Consider the following 17809-nt stretch of genomic DNA (forward strand, 5'->3'; position numbering starts at 1 on the left):
AGGTTAGGGTGGATTTGGGATTTTTGTTTGTTTGTTTTGGGTGTGTTTTCTTTGTTTGCTTTTGCTTTGAAACAAAGCATGACATGGGCTGGATAAACTACTGAACAAATGCTATCTTCTCCAGCTGTGCATGTCAATCCTGATCATTGAAAGCTCTAGTGTATGCAAGAAATAAAAATATCGACTGTGGTCTTAAATCTTTGATGGCTTCTCAGACTTTCTGAGAAATAGGAATGCTTGAACAAAAAGCCTTTAGTTAAATTTTGGAAACCATATGCAGAAAGAGTTTTTCTGACAGTGCTGAAGAAACATTTAAACATCTTTCCGTACTAACTGGGTTGTCCAGAGTACTGAAGATTTCACCTATGACTATAATACAGCTGAAAAGTGACAAAGAGACCTTATTAACCAAGGCAAAATGTTTATACTCCAGGACAGAGTGGAATCTAAGTAACCAGAGATGACAAAGCATTTTTTTTGAGATACCTTGTACAACCTTAGTATCCAAGGTCATTGCTGAACTGGCTAGCTTGCTCATGTGCACAGCTGGAAACTCTTCCATCTGCTCTTCCCTACTAAGCATCACTACCTCTACCTCGCTGCAGCTCCAGTTCACCAAGGTATCTTGTGCACATCATCAGAAACACCGGACTCTGTGGACTGCACCCAAGTTTGTTGCTGCCTGTTTATTTCTCACTGTTATTTGAATTCTTCCCCCTAATTTTCATCCGGGATGGCCAACATCAACAATGCAACAGGGCTTAGAAAACTGAGACAATCTGTGCAACAGCGAGACAATGATTTGAGGAATTTATCATACTACTTACTTCTGGCTAGCATTGGCAAAGGCTCAAGATGATGGCTCACTAAGACTTCAGCTTCTCATTCCATTCTGTTATCCTGCATCAGGCTTTGGAATTCTGTTTGAGTCCATTGTTTTTTGAGGTTGAATCAGGATAATTGGTCTGGTCTGTCTTCTTGCCAGAGAGCTGGAAGGTCTCTCTCTGATCATCATCTTATTAAGGTGATAACCTGTCAAAAACATGAATGTCTTATGAGTGTCTCAGCTTGACAGACAGTGCCTTCTGGCCTATTGTGTGGGTTGCATGAAAGTGCAAGGGAGATAAACAAGGAAATTATTTTGATGCTTTTCTATACAGGAGCAATTATTTTCATAATCAGATATTTGTAAGAACCATTTTGAATCCTTTTGTCTCTAGTCTAGGAATGACTAAAGAACTATTATGTTAACTTTTGCTTCTTGTTTAAGACCAAGTGGACTTCAACCATCTTTTCTCACCTCATACAGACCAAATTGAGGTACAGAGGAACCTTGTCTGGTTATGATTTTTACTATGACGAACATCAACTCCTGTTGTGTTGCTGTATGTTCCATGCTACGGATTCATTCTATAACTACTTAACATCTCAGATTCAGTTACTTCAGTCAGATTCCTTTACTCTGAGACATGATTCCCCTATGCTAAGAACAGCATAGGATGTTGGCAGAGAAAAGCAGGGAGACCTGTCACACAGCATGAAAGGAGGACCTGGACTCTGTGTGTCCCAAAACGAGCTAGAGCTTTGGAAGTCATGAAAGGTGTTGGAAAGCCTAGGAGTTGCACAGCAATGGACCAAACACCAAAATAATTCTCCAGAAGCAGAAGAGGAAAAAAACTGCCAATGAAATATGAAATTAGATATTCCCTTCCTTAAAATAAGCCATCTGGGGGGTCATTGAACCCCTTTTCCCTTCTTAATTGCTTTGCAAAAGGTGTAGAAATGAGGGAGAAAGGCAAAGTCAAAGCACTAGCAGAGAGTAGAGAGGCCCAAAGAGCAGCATTACACAGCTGAGGCACCCAGGACCCAATAAAGCAGTCTCACCCCTTAAAAAAAAAAAAAAAAAAAAAAAAAAAAAAAACACACACACACACACGCTTTGTTTTCAAGTTTGCAAGCATGATAATTAAACCAAGGCTCATTCTCTGCTGCATCAGAAGCTCTACAAACAGCTGGACCACAAGAAACTCATCCCACCACGTGCCATGGAGAGGAGAGTGCCAGTGACAGTGAGACGAGGGCAGTGAGAGCCTGGGAGTTTATTTGGGAGGACCAAATAAACAGAAGTATTTAAAGCTTTAAATTAATTAGCATCATCTTTCCTTAAAAATCTACACTGAGCAATAACTGAAGGAAGAATCAAGAGACTGTGAGATAAAAATGGCAAAGGTATTGAAACACACCTATTATGAATTCAAAGTAGGGCTATTTCTACAAGGATTCTTAAGATAACTGAGTTTCTAAAGGAATAGAAAACTTCACATGCAGGCAAATTGGAAGGGAGCCCTTTCACAAAAATACCTTTAATTGGCCATCATTTTCCATGCTTTTGTTTTCCCTGACTAAAGATATTTGTGTTCCTGCTAACTCTGCCTCCCACACAGTCCAGTCTTTCTTTTCCCTGCTCCTACAATAAAGCAATAACGCTGCACTCATCAACTGTCCTATTACCATAGAAATGATATCAACGTCACAAATTCAGCAGTCTGATTCCTCAACAGGGTTGATTAGGAACAGATGATGAGCTGGAGAAGAGCTGAACCCTTGATTAAACACAAATAGCTCTTATATAGAACAAATATGTGAAGAAAATATGTTTAGGATCATGTGAAGAAAGAGTGCCTTCATCTTTTAGATGAGAAATATTTTCTACCTTTCATTGATTTTTAGAATTGTTTGAATTTGTTTTCAAAGTTGCCTACTTTATTTTTAAATCCCATGAATACATGTAATTGGTGGCCATATGCAGTCCAGAACATGCAAAAAAATCCCTGTGGTCACAATTTGTAAAATACTAGTTTCACCTTCCATTTCTTTTACAATAAATGAAAGTAGATGTACTTGAATTCAAAGTACAAGTTGAGTGCCTCTTTCTGATAAATTCTGACCAAACTCTTAATGAAGCCACCTCCAAAAAGGTCCCTCTGCACCTTGCTCAGGTTCTCCTGAAATATCAAGACCACCCTTCCCTAGTCTCAGCAGGGCCTTGACTCTGTAGAACAGGGAAACACTCATTTTTCACAGCCTCAATATCTTAATTAAGGAGACAAACTTAACTTCACCATCTTCTGACTCAAGACATTTATTGAGCCACCCTGCCATTAAAGATGGAGAAGCCTATTTGTCTCATTTCAGCCACGCTTCTCAGTAACAGCACCATCTTAGAAGAAGAAATGCAATATATATACAAATTTTAAAGTGTCCCAGTACAGCTGAGGGGCGGTTCTTTTGTTTTAATTCCTTGCTCTAAGCATCACTGGTAAATGTTTAGTTCATACTTAACTGGAGACTTGACAACTCTGGTCTCCACAACCCTGGTTTCCTTTATTGGGACAAGGGTGCAGCAGGGTATGCGTGCCCAGCTCCCAGCCATCTCTATTCCCAGGCCTGCTGCAGTGTTTCTTCTACTTCAGACTATTTAGTCGATGCCATTAATCAAAATCCTATAGCAGAAAATGCATGCATAAGTCCTACACATTTATTGCCATGGCAACAATTCAGGCTCTTGTTCATATGTCAAGCTACATCAGTGGAGATAAATTCTATTGTTTTCACACTGACAGTTCTCTCTGTGTTGGACTTAATCCATGGAAAAATATAGCTTTGCCTCTTATTAAAATAAAACACAGACCACCCAACTCTACGAATTCTCATTCTTTACGAAGTATCAACTGAGCAATCTGAATAGTCATAAAATTATAGTTTAATACTTAGGGTTATAATAGTAATTAAACTGTAAAAAAGGGCCCTGTCCTCATGATATTGTTTTAATATGTGGAATTGGTTGGGAATGTAACTCTTCATGAAAAGATGAGCTCATTGCTGTGAAGCCAAATAGCTATGATACCAGAGCACAGCATTCTTGAATTAGATTGCAGTATTTTAAAATAAATGCCTTTAAGCTTTGAGTGAAGTTGATGTAATTCATTTTTCCCACTTAGCTGTAGATCCTGTATTTTTCATAACATAAAAACTAATGATTAATGCATAGAATATCTTATCCAGAGAGAGACTTTATATTTCATTTAGCCCATGAGAAAATACAGCTCTTATATGGGTCATTCACAAAAGTGAATGAAAGATATGCGTCATTCTTCATGCATAAGCCTCTCTATATTTATTTCTATATACCGTACTATGAATAAGTCTTAATGCCTGACAATTTTACATGATTTTACTGCTCACTAAACCCCGGTTCTGACTCCTTGCCTTTCTGCAGATGCACATTACATCTCGCATTATCAGAGACTACCAAGAAAACAGCGTCTCATTAATAAAATACTTTTAATGCTCCGGAGTCCATTATTTCACATGCACAGTGCTTCCTCGAAAGTCACAAGCCTCCTCGCACCACTAAAGACATGTCCTTTCCGATCTGACCCTCTTCTCACTTCCTCATGCAGATTTAAGTCCCTGCTTTTGCAGCATGCTTCATATTGACAAAGCCTATTACCATGATATACTATACCAGAGTTCATTTCAACTAATATCCAGGGCTACATCTGTTACTGTCAGCACCTAATCTAAGTTCCTGTGTCAGTGAGGATGAAGACAACCATTATATTTACTTATTGTCACATGGTGTTATGCTGGTATCAGGAACTGATTCATATACACACAGTGTGTGACTTGCATCAAATACATATATTTTTTTTTAAATGGGGAGCTTTGTGCAATTTGTAAATATCTTGTGAACTTCATTCATATTAATGAAGCAGCGTTTGCACTTTGCTGGCATTTTTATGCAAATAGCAGTAACTCTTTGTGCACCGTGCCTCCATACATGACACAGGCCACGTCCTCTAAAAGCAAGACTGTGATTTCCCAAGATGAGCATAAAAATGCATAAATACATAAAATGCATTTTTAGGTCACCTAAAGGAGATAACCTAGGATTTAGAGGAGGATTGGAATAATTTTTCCAATATTTTTTAATCTTGACATGCTTTAAGAAAAAGACTAACAAAGTATTTGTCAGTGTCCATGCAACTGAGAGCAAAATTTCTCTTCTAGAAGCCAAGAAAGTGTTTCAATTTTTTTTCCGCTTGCCCCGGTGAAAAGCACAATGTTTCTTTTTGCCTCTAAACACACACATTGCGATTAAACAAATACCTTGTTAAAATAATAATAATAATAACTAGAGAAAAACAAAAACAGCTTTTTTCCACACACACAAATTACACACTAAAATAAAATTTTAGTTCCCAGTTTAGTACTGCCCTCTGGTGATGCAGATCTTGGCTAGGCAGGTGACCCGCTTCACTTGGCTAGGTGGGTGAGCCCAGACCTGGACTGGAGCTACATGGAAATCTGGGCACTTACATCAGAACCAGGGATTCAAAACATTTTAATGCTTTCTGCTCCAGGAGTCCCCAGATACAGGCCCACAGGGGGCTGGCAATCACAGCCATGCTCTGCCTTTGAAGGACTTGAATATCTCCTATCATACAAGCATTTTAGGCCGTAAATCTGTCAGAGGTGATTGCATGAGGGTTGCAGAGTCATCCAAGTCCCAGAAGGCTGCAATTTATGAAGGCTCCTTGCAGCAGATGGCTTTCTGACGAGTTCACTGCTGCTTGTGAATCTCATTAGAGGCACCCAACTACCAGACCATCACCAGACAGACCAGTGTTTCTCAGTCATTTAAAGCTTACTAAGGCCTAGACCTTTTGAAAGAATTCTTGCACCAGGATGACCAAGGCACAAGAAGAGGTTTTAAATATCGATTTATTATTATTGAAGGACTCTCCTGTCCTAATCCTTCTCAATATAACAAAAAAAGAATGGACCATTGTTCTCCTCATGTAACCAGTGAGCAATGCTCAATTTAGGCATAGGCGTTATGTCACATGAATTAGAAGTGGAATGGAAAAAGATCTGCCACATGATCGTTAGACATATTAACCTCCCATTCAAAGCACATCTAGGGATGTTGTCAGGTTTCTTGGAAAATCTGGCTTTTTGCAAGTGTGGCTCCTTCTGCCCATTGCTGAAGATTCACCAACAAGAAGAAATGGAAGATGGTGGCACCCAGGGGATAACATTTCAGCAAGAACTTGCAAACATAGGGTTCTTGATGAGCTGTCATTTTAAATATAGGAAGATTCCATAATAGTTTTTTGTTTGGTTGTTTTTTTTTTTTTTTTTTTTTAAATCAGACAAAACAATTTGTATATTTCACATCAGGGTCAAAGCAGAATAATATGAATATGAATAATGTGAACCTGATCTATGTCCTTAAATAATAAACCAAAACAAGAACGAAGTTTCTTTCCAAGTTCATTGCACAATACTTCACATTATTAATCAGAATTATGTCACAGGATTATTGCTCTGCTTAATAATGTGTTTAATGTAAATTTAATGTAAAAGATCCATGATAAAGGCAGTCAAAGCTCTATTAAAATCCTTTGCAAAGTTCAGTCAATGCATTAGTAGCTTTAGGCTAACATTAATTTGGATCCTAATCTATTATTTCACATGATATTTAATGTGTTTTTGTAATTAGATTTTTTTTAAACAAAGCAAGAAAAAAACCCACAGGTCAGAGTGCATGGCTGTCATTAACTACAGCACATTTCTGGGACATGTGTAATCACAACTTATGCAAAGAAATATTTTAGATTATGCTCTAGTCAACAACCTGTGTCTCATCCTGTAAATGAAAAAATACATGACAATCCGAAGTGATAAATACCTGCAGCTGTTCACACATACTGTTCCAATTTAAAAGGTTCCCACCCTCATAGATGGTCCAGAATAATAATTCCCATAACTAATCCTAACTCTTGTTCAGTCAAAAAGAGTTAGAGTAATACATCTCTGAAATTTAGTTAACTGCAAATGAAGTTTGAGAACAATTTGAGGATTAATTGCTCTAGGAGCAGTGACAAGGGGGAAACCTCCAGGAAAGAGGGTACAAGCATAGCCAAAGGAGCACAGGGGACCATGGCACAACAGGATAAGGAAGAGATGCATCCTCTTTCTCCAACTTGTGTAAATTAATCACTCAAATTGCATGAATTCTAAAACAGTGATCCAAGATACTATAGTATTCTTTAACTCAGACTCTATTTTATTTTGTTTTTCAATATGATAAATTACTGTAAGATTAAAAAACCTTACAATGTAAAAACACTCAGATTCAGGTAGAAAGGCTACAAGTTCTCTAAAATTCCAGGTTTGTGGATCAAGCTTTTTTTGGGAGGGGGGATGGGTGATATTACCATCAGGAATATAATGATACTCTTAAATGCTAAGGTCACTGACTCCATAGGAGAACCCAAGGAGAACTTCTGAGAAAAAAAAAATGGTTAAGTATTTTCCGAATTCAATACATAAGAAATCAAAAACAGTAGATGTCAAGAGTAACACTTTTGCTTTTTCATTTTAAGCTACTGAATATTTAGGTTGTTTTATTTATTTTCCTTCTGTCTCCTTAGGAATCTACATACTTTTTGCCTCAAGGAATAAACTAGACATCTGAAAACATGTATAATAATATTATGCCGGGAATCTGAACATATCCAAGAAAAGAATATCACTATTATTCTGTTACAAATAACAACATGATGGTACAGGATTTTGTGTTATAGAATTGAGCTCTAGAATATCCTAAAAATACACTCTAAAGGATGACACATTTAAGAAGGGTTTTCTCTCAAAGCATCATGAAGCAGACAGCCTTTGATTAAAAGACTGGATAACTCCTTAATTCACTTCTCAAATAACTCTCCCCCTGGAGCTGCAATTGGAATAGCTAGGGCTACAGCCCTGCCCTAAACTTGTTTTTAGCTTAATGCACTTACAATAAGGAAAATAGAAACATTTCCATCTTCAACTAACCATAACTTCCAAACCATACATAGACAAGAACGAACAAGAGAAGTAAATGTATTCATATTCTATTAACACTTAAAATATATAATTCATGTCAACACTAGTCAATTAGGTCAAAAAGTCTCCAGAAGCATCTTTGGGATGGGGCAGTTACGGTGAAAATCTTGTCTTCAAGGCTCCTAAATTAGCATAATCATGGACCTACCTAGGCTCATCCCTCGCCCACTCTCTTCTAGAATCCCCATGACATTGCTAGCTGGAGCAGTAGGCAGGGATTTCCCTTATACTCATGCTGCGCTCCATACAACTGCAGCACTTGCTGCACTGAGAATCATCTGAAGCACCTATAACTGCTGGCAGTATTTCACCCATTAGAAATATGTTAAATTTTCCTTTTAGAGAGCTTAAAGGTTTTCTGTTGTCCTTTATCACTTGGAATTAAAATTGCACAACATTCTAAGTGCTTTGTGTTGTACCTATTTAACCACAGAACAAATCTCTTGGAAAAAAACTTAATCATCCAGCAAATGATCTTTATAATAAATACGTGCATAAAATCTAAACCTGAACAATGCCCAAAAAGCTGGAAGGAAAAAAAAATTTCAGAGTTAACTGTGCAGTTTTTCACATGACAGTTAGCATGGGTATAATGTAGCTAAGTCAAGCAAGATGATTGATTTATTATATTGAAGTCCATTAAAAGTATTCCATTACAGTTTTAAAACCATATAGTCATTAAATATCTTTGAAAACACACATTCTTTTCCATCATTATAAGATATTCTTGACAGAACATCATTTTTAACGGCACCATTATAAACAGGATTGATAATGGCTGTTTAGTGTGTAACAGAATGGGAAGTCAGCAATATACAGACTTGTATTCAACATAATCTGATAACAAAAAGCACTGAAGAGAAGATGAGTGCACAATTAATATATGAATAATTATTTTGTGTAAAATGAAACTAATTTTTAGTAGTGTGTCAAGTAGGCATTAAAATCAAAAAATGAAGCTGGAATAGATTTGATGTACATTACTTACAAGTACAACATGAACTAGTGGTGCTGATAGATGATCTAAATAGGAAAGGAAAGATTACGCCTAAGGCTAAATGAAGTGATAACGTTGCTTTCTAATTGCAGAAAACTTACATGCTAAAAGCAGATCTCAGGTTGAATCCATGTGCCTCAAAACACAGCTTCAACATAACCATTGCTGCTGTTTGCAGTCTTTTCTGATAAAGGGGTGTGTAAACAATGATTTTTCATGACTTTTTTCCCCTTCAGCTGCATTGAGGTAATGGGTTTGGTAATGGGTAAGGGGAAACCTAAATGATCTCAGGAACATTAAAGCTTACCTTTAGTTAAGGTTTAGCTTAAGGAGTCAAGCACTTAAATAGAAAACAAATCCTCTATCAGATATCCAATAGGCAAGACAGAAAATTTTAAGAAAGGAGGAAATGAGAACATTCTTATTACAAAACAGCCCTCACTAAGAGCAGTCACAAGAGAACAAGGGTCTCCTGACTCTCTCCCCATAGAAATAGGCAGCACCCTTAGCAGCACCATAAGTGCTGCTTGCTGTTTAGACCTACCTCCCCAGGCAACTTCTCCCCATTGCTGTATGGACCTGGAACCTAAATTTCTCGTCTTGCACATGCGGTAATCTCCATATACTCACTTGTGTTATGGCTTTGCACTGTTTCTGAAGATCTTGTACAAATGAAGAAACACTGTTCTACCTGAATAAAGTAATTCAATACAGGAAAAATCTACTTTGGTAGTCCAGCTCCTTTGGGTATCCCAGGAATGCAGCTGCCAGAGCCAATGGATATCAACATACACTCTTGCACAGGTGGTAGAGGTATATATGGAACTTGTAACAGTCATGTATTAGAAATTATGGGCTTTTGAAAGTACTTTGAGAACCTGCAGTGATAGTGCAGATGTAAGAGCTGAAGCGATGAAAAGCCAGCTAAAGAAGATATATACAATCCTTATCTGCCACATTGGCCATTATGGAGCCACCTGAACAGCAATTGTTTCTTGAAACCACTTTTTCCAGAAGACAGTGCTAGCTGCATGCTCCTCAGTTCCAAGACTCACTTGCAACCATAAGCTTGCTCTTGGAGCCAGGTCTGTACAAACAAGGCTCTGAACACTTCAAACGACATGTAAAGTATGTCGAAAAACCAGGTCATGGGGAGCACCAACTTAACAGCCCTCAAGTAAAAATATTGTGACAATTACCTCTGAATGTCTCAGATCCCTAGATGTAAAATGGAGATATTACCATCCAGCTATTGTGAAGATGTAATTATATTGACATTTTCATATTATAGTGATAATTTCTACAGCAAAACCTATCAGTATTATAATTATCAGATTTATATCAGAAATATAATATTGTGTTATAAATTGGCTGGGCCAGAATTACATAAATAAGGCATAAGAAGCATATCTAAATACCATCCCATAACATTTCTGCTCGTGCTTAATTTGGATATTCTGTAGTTTTTATATGATTGACTTTTTAACATTAATAATACTGTTTGAGTATATACCCATGTTATGTGTGTAATATATGAATGACCTTCAACTGTAGTGTCCTTGTAGTGGAACAGTAGCATTTACTATAGATTCTATTATAAATGCCTTAATGAAATTCTAATCAATAATACTTCAGAGAATGGTAAAGGAATTGAATACATTCATAGGTAAAAGGAGATGTTATTAGTTCAGTAACTATGAAATAGAAAGATGAAAAAAGCCTGTTTTTCATATTAAAACTGAGCACAGCTGTACAGTTATATAATAAAGTATTGCTTGTATCCATGGCAATAGGGAGTAATTGATGCACCACAGTTATTTTTATAAACCCAAACAAAAATTCAACTGGAAATTTCTTTTCCAGCTTTTTGGCATTGTATGTTTTTTATCTGCACACAAGGTACAAATTTATAGTCTGAATATACTCACTGATCTGACATGTTGAATAAAACATGCTCTTTTGTTGCTGCATATTAAAGAAGATGTGGAACCCATATCCAACAACCAAGTCCTTTCATGGAATATTTTATAAAAAATACTTCATGGACCAAGATACAGTATCACATAAGTACAGACTTCTTTGAATTTGGGAAATATACATATTAGGCATTTTTTTTTATGATTAAAATTTTTTAAAATGTTGTAGTAGTAAGTTTAAGATCATTTTAGTCAAAGGAAATCGACAACTATAATATGAAGAAAAATTAATGGAAAATACTATTGTATTCTGGACTTTGTGATACTGCCTTCAGTTTTAATTTAGTCCTCTTGAGTAAAATTATGTCAGAGTCTATAATGATTTAAAGATATATCCATACTTTCCAACAGCTCCATTTACTTCTTGAGCTGATATCAGGAAAGGATACAGCTAATAGCCTTTTTAAAATCTAAATTTTCACCTATTAGATAAGTAAAAAAGTATATTTTTTGCTAATTATTCCATTAATAACCCTGCCTATAACAAAAGAGAAACAAATAAATCCACTTTCCTCATTTTTCCAGATGCAGATCCATATACTCATATGGGGTTTGCATTGCAATCATAAATAATTTCTTTATTTCTAAAGAACTACTTAGATAATGATGCTTTGCTGCAAAGTACTCGGTCAAATGCATCTTGAACTTCTGCCTAGCACATTTACTTGCAGCACAATTTTCCAACAGCAGTTAGGTGACCTTAGTGGTAATAGAGCTTGTGGTCAACTTAATTTCATTTCCCGTTCTTTAGCTTTTTCTAATTGCTTCACATTCAAGATGATGCATGCTATTTGGTTTCTGTTTTTCTCTAAACTATCTTCACATGAGAATTAAGTAAAAAGTGTCTCCATGATGAAAGACAGGTAAGACACCGTGAGGAATTTTGATTGTTTTTAAGACATTACACATACCATAACAAAATATTCCCTAAATACAGATTTAAATATGGAATATTTGAATACACATTTGATACTGTATTTCCTTACTTCAAATAGCAGAGCATCATCTCCTTTTCTCTCTTTCCCATTCACCAGGATCCATATAAAACTGTTGCTTATCAGATACGTGGCCACAAGTCATTTATTTATTTGCAGATTAAAAATGGGTAGTCTTTTAGAAATGACAACTGCTACTGTTGAACAGAGATCCTGCTGCTTTGGAAACTCTGCATCACCATTTGCCTGAGCAATAACATCCTTACAACACTTTTAATGAGACCTGCCAGAGTACCTTGAAAATCTGGAGTAGGTGAGGATAAGGGTGAGGATGTGCACAAGATTCATATGCCCACAGATATACTTGCTTTGCTCCATCCTGGAATTTACAGTTTATTTTACAATTCACTTGGCCTAGATCCCTAATATAGGACAGCACCAGGTCCTACTGATGCACCAACTGCAAGGCACACGTATAAAGGCGTGCTTTTACACAGTGTAAAACAGTTTTAGTTTTTACTCCCCTCCATGATTCAAAAAGTGTAGCCACTTTCAAGAGAATTCATCTTTTGATTAACTGGTGACTACTCTTTATTGTGTTTATATTTAACAAAAGCACATAAAACATGGTTCTCCTCCATGGTTTTCTTTTTGGGATATTTTCCCTCCCCTCCACTAGTATATCACAATGCCTTTTTGTCTAGGGATACTGAACAGGGGATTGAAATGTGTTAACAAAAGAAAGGTTATGGACTGTGAGTCAGCAAGAACAAAAGAACCAAACACATCATGTAAAAGCTAATAATATTTAGATAGGAAGCCCAGAATTTAGCATTTTCATTATATTTTTCAGTTAGCATGAAAGTCTAATCTTCCACTAATCACTTAAAATGTAAAATAAACAGAGCTCTCAGCATATCACAGTCTATCCGCAGAACCCCAGGAGAGGGAAAGCCACAAAAGGAACCTAACAACATGATGCTATATATTCTGAGATATAACCATTCAATCTGATTTGCCACATGCCCATACATTTTAAAGCTGACTTCATTATGAAATCTCTTCTTGATTAATCATTGGTGAACAATGACTAAATTGCACGCCAGCATCAGCCTGAACTGGGGCTTTGTTAGCAGCAACATTCATCTGCAAAGCCTACCAGATGGGCTGAGAGGAGGTCAGGATGGTACTGCCACGGCAACAATGGACAAGCTCATAAACCAGGGGCAAAAATAGTTTAACTGAGACTATAGTATTTTCACAGAGCATGCTATGGCACTGCTTTTTGTTTTGGTAACTGAGGCTAAAAAAAATGCATTATAAAAATATGTAAAATACTTTTATAGCCACCACAGTCTACAAAAGAGTAAAAGGCATAAAAAGCTGCTGAAACATCTGAAATAAGTATAGAAAGACTTTGATAAACACTCTTGTACATTAAAACTATTAGCACACAATTAGATATTTTTTTCTATAAATATACAGTGATGCTTAACATCCAAACAGATCACAATCTGATCAACTCCCAAGTACTGCAAGACTTGGAACATAACTTCCCTCAAGCTTTCTAATTCCTTCTTCCAGTATGTGTTAGCTTATTACTACCAAGTTAAAGACTTGCCTATATAGCCTCTAAGAGATGCTTCTTTTTGATCACTACCTACATCATCCTCACTGCTGTGAAACAAAAGCTCTTTCCCCCCGCCAATTTTAAAAACAGGTAAACTATCTTTAAACATGGACAACTAATGGACACTTGCAAAATAAAGAATCCTACCAAGGTGCTAAAACAGAAAATCCTCCTCAAACCTACCGTGATTGCCATTTTGTCATCAGAAGGGCCTCACCTGCTACGATAGAATATGCTCAGGGCCCCTACAATTTTGACAGTCATTCCTTTGTTTTAATCCCGTTTCACAGTTTAGTTGATCAGGCCCCTCTGGGATGGCTTTTTAAAGGCCTTTTGGACTCTTAATTTGACAGACAAACTGCAAAACCATCTAGAGCGTTTCTTCCCATGCCCAGTTCAGCACAGCATATGAGCTCATTCAAACAGTGGAGTAATGAGGAGGAAGGGAAAAAAACTCTATCAGGTACATGGAAGTGGTCACAAGGTGTCTTATGGACTGTTTCTGCCTGCTCAGAGGCCTGAAGATGCTTGCTCAATCATGTTATTTTTTACAGTGAATATCTACAATTACCATGTTTCTCCAAGCTAAAAATACTACTGCTACGGAGTCTCTGCATCTCCATTAAACTTATATGCCCCCAAGTATCTGATCAATACTGCTCATTTATTGATACTGATCTCATGCTACTGAGCGCAGTTAAAACAGATTGTCTGATGATTGCAATTTTTTAACACAATGAAAATTTGCTCTGCTGTAGTCTGATATTCTTTACTACATTGAGCATATTTCATCACTAATAACATCTTTTAGCAGAGTTATACTCCGAAGTGACTAAAGGAAATGTCATATGTAACCAAATGTTTGACCAAGAGAGGGAAAAAAATTACCAAAAAAATAATTTGGGAGCTTTGAAAGACCATCACCCTCTCTTCCTACCACTGTAAGCGTAACTCAACACTCCTCCTAAATTCCTCTTTGTTCTTCATCTGCCTTTCTCCACATCAAATCCTGCTTAACAGAATCAATACAAAGACTAGCAGGTAGATCAGACAACTAGATCATGGCCAGTATAGAACCAGGAAGAAACCATCAACACATCTGTCTAATATTTTGTAATTAAACTCAGCACATACATATTTCTAATGAAAATATTTATGGGTCCTTTAAACTTATACAGAAAAGAATAGTTGCGTTTTTCCTCTCGTTTGCTCAATTGTCTTTAAACTAAGAGCAGCACATGCTATAAAAAGTTGGCTTCTGTTCTCAATAGAGTTGCTGTCCTTTCTTAGAGTCACAGTCCTCAGACTGGAACAATCAAAATCTTATAAATATGGCTTTCCCTTATATGAACTCTATATCCAAGTGACATTTTAATTTTGCATATGAGAATTTTTATATAAAAATAGAAAGTGACTTTTAAGTCCTGTTTTATATTAGGGAAGTAGGGCAGTAGGTGTGACAGGTTATTATCATACAGAGTGCTGAGAAAACAAAGTTTATAGAAACACCGCTCAAGCACTGATCATAAAATAGCCTCCCTGCACCCTGTACTTGACATTACAATATTATTGCAGTAACATTGCTAGCTGAATAAACCACTTTCAACTACTGCTCACCCAAAGAATCCACATATATACACATGCACACAAATATATATGCTATATACATACATGCATGCACACATTTATATATACATGTATATAGACATAATAGACATGTGCAAAAATACACTTGCTTTTCTTTAGGAAAATATCCTTGTTAGATAAAAGTCATCTTGATTTTGTTAAGATAGGTATATCATGGAGCACTCCAAGATGTTGGATGATTTAGTTATCTATTACAAATGATTTGACAGGTTTGAATTGTCTGCTGCTTTCCGTAGAGGTTGCTCCCCCATGCTGTAGGCTGCAGCATCACCAGTGAATTACACAACTTCAAAGTTTCTGCAAAGTTTCTGCATCACACAAGTTTCTGCATTTGAAGCCTGATGTGCTGCCCAGTTCCTCAGACTACAGCGTTTCCCAGTGCACCACTGCATTTTCCAGTCTCAAAAAGCAGGCCTGCAATTGAAAGTTTTCTAACACATCACATCCGGGAATTATTCCAGGAATTTCCCTTCCTGCTGACCTGCTCCCTCTGTCTGCTGTCAGGGGAAAGGTATTGCTTTGCAGAATCACTCTCTTCCCACATACGACACCAAAAATTTGATTAAGCCAACTATGAACCAAGCAGCAGTGACATATCCTCTGGAGAAAGGGGTGAGGAGTAGTTTCCTGTGTTAGTGCAATTACTGAATAGGTGATATTTAGTCAACTAAAATACTGATTAAGTTTTTTAATGATTGCTATTGTCTGGATTTGATGTAACACCCATTAAGTCTCATAGGAGACTATCTTCAAATTATCCAGGCTTTGGGTGATCCTTTCTGTATTATGCAATATTATTTTTTGTAAATTACTTCAAACATTCCCCCTCAGCATTTCTAACTAGAATCAAGATTTCCTGATACTACAACTAAAGGAAAAAAAACATTTTTACACTGAAGAGATTTGGTTTAAGTATGACCTTAGGGACAGGTGCCTACCTGAGTTCTCAAATACAAGTATGTGTGTGATTCATATCTACCATTAGGCAACAGTAATGTAGCGTCTTACCAAAACTATGTGCCTGCCCTTAGGTGGAAAGGATGGCCCACATATATACATCTTTTTCCAGATACCACGATGGATAACAAATATAGACTGGTTTCACAGCACTCAGTGCCATTACATTCCTCTCACTAACAGCTTGATCTAGAAAACAGCAAACTTCACCCTTGGAGAGACTCATAAATAGTTAAGTATCCTCTATCAGCAGAGGATAAAAAGGAAAAATAAGCAATAAAAATACATAATGAACAACTGCTGAACAAACAGAGCTGTAGCTCTCCAACACAGCCATGTTATTGCCTAGGCTATTACAAGGATTTTACAGTAATATCATTTGATTTTCTAGCTTCATGGCAATTAAATCAAAGGTGTTTTACTTTTTCAGATGTGTATCATTGCTTTAAAATAAATTCTATTATCAAGTCCAGGGTGTGAAGGAACAACAGCAAAAAGTTGTTCAAGGTCACAGATAATCATGTTTAATGGCATATTTGCCATTTTTGCCACCCTCCTTCAATTCCTAGAAGCCAGCTGATGATATATTCTGCTGCTACTTAGAGAATACAGTACAGTACAGCCTTCTTTTATCACTATAAATAGGGAAAGCTCAACTTCTTGATTCTGGATGCAAATCGGAATTTGCACAGTTCAGGTTAAATTGACTTTGGCTTCATCTCACAACACGTGAAATCATACTGCAGTTCTCCAGTGCTTTTAGGACATAATTAGATAAATTCATAGATTAAGCTGCTCCTGGCAGTACTTGCTCTGCTGTGAATAGTGAACCAATTGCACAGCACATTGAAATACAAACTGTAGTTGTAATATCAAGTTGGCAAAGACTCCTTGCTGTCAATTGTTGTGTGCCATATGGACCCACTTAAGCCTCTTCCTCTTTTGGCTCCTCAGGAGAAGGCACCATTGTGGCCAGTCATGAGGTCAGTTTGGAAACCAAATGGCCCAGGTGCAAAAACTTCAGCAGGGACATCTGGATCCATGACTGCTTTTTTGGCTAGATTTATCCCTGCCATATTTAGACATGGTAGCTGCCTTCTTGCATAATTCTGCCATTTTCCACCAAATAGAACCCAGTGAGCCTGTCCTAATCTGTACCGTATTCACAAAATAAACTCGGTATATTGTCATTCCTTCTAGCCTGTTTATTCTTTTGCTTCGAATAGGAATTCTTTCTTAGACTGTTTCTTCAATTGGAAAACACACATACAAGTTAAAGCTCTCACAAATACAGGTAGACTCAAGTGTGGATGGTATTGCCTTTTTAAAAAGTTTGATGCCCTCCACCAAAGGAAAGTAGAGGTATTCAGAGGAAAAAATAGAAAAGTGTAATGATAGTGATATTGATATTGCTACAGCCTCAAACTTGGTACCAAACACAAATACTTTATGCTTTGATACACAATCCTTAAAAAATATTCAATAAATGTGAAGGAATCAGGATTTTGTGCTCAGCGTTATCACAGTTAACAAGTATCTACGAGATATTTGAATTATACCTACATTTCAATTGATAATTCTCTCCAAAGCCCAAATATCTGTACTGATCTCTTGTTTCTCACCTCAGAAAACCCTTAAGAAAAAATACAGACACTTATCACCTGGCTATAGTGTGTTTCAAGGGTAAGCAAAATAGATCTTAAAATACTCT

Source organism: Tinamus guttatus, unplaced genomic scaffold (assembly GCF_059628265.1).
Source record: "Tinamus guttatus ecotype Peru unplaced genomic scaffold, ASM5962826v1 Tinamus_guttatus_pri_ptg000389l, whole genome shotgun sequence".
Taxonomy (NCBI): Eukaryota; Metazoa; Chordata; class Aves; order Tinamiformes; family Tinamidae; genus Tinamus; species Tinamus guttatus.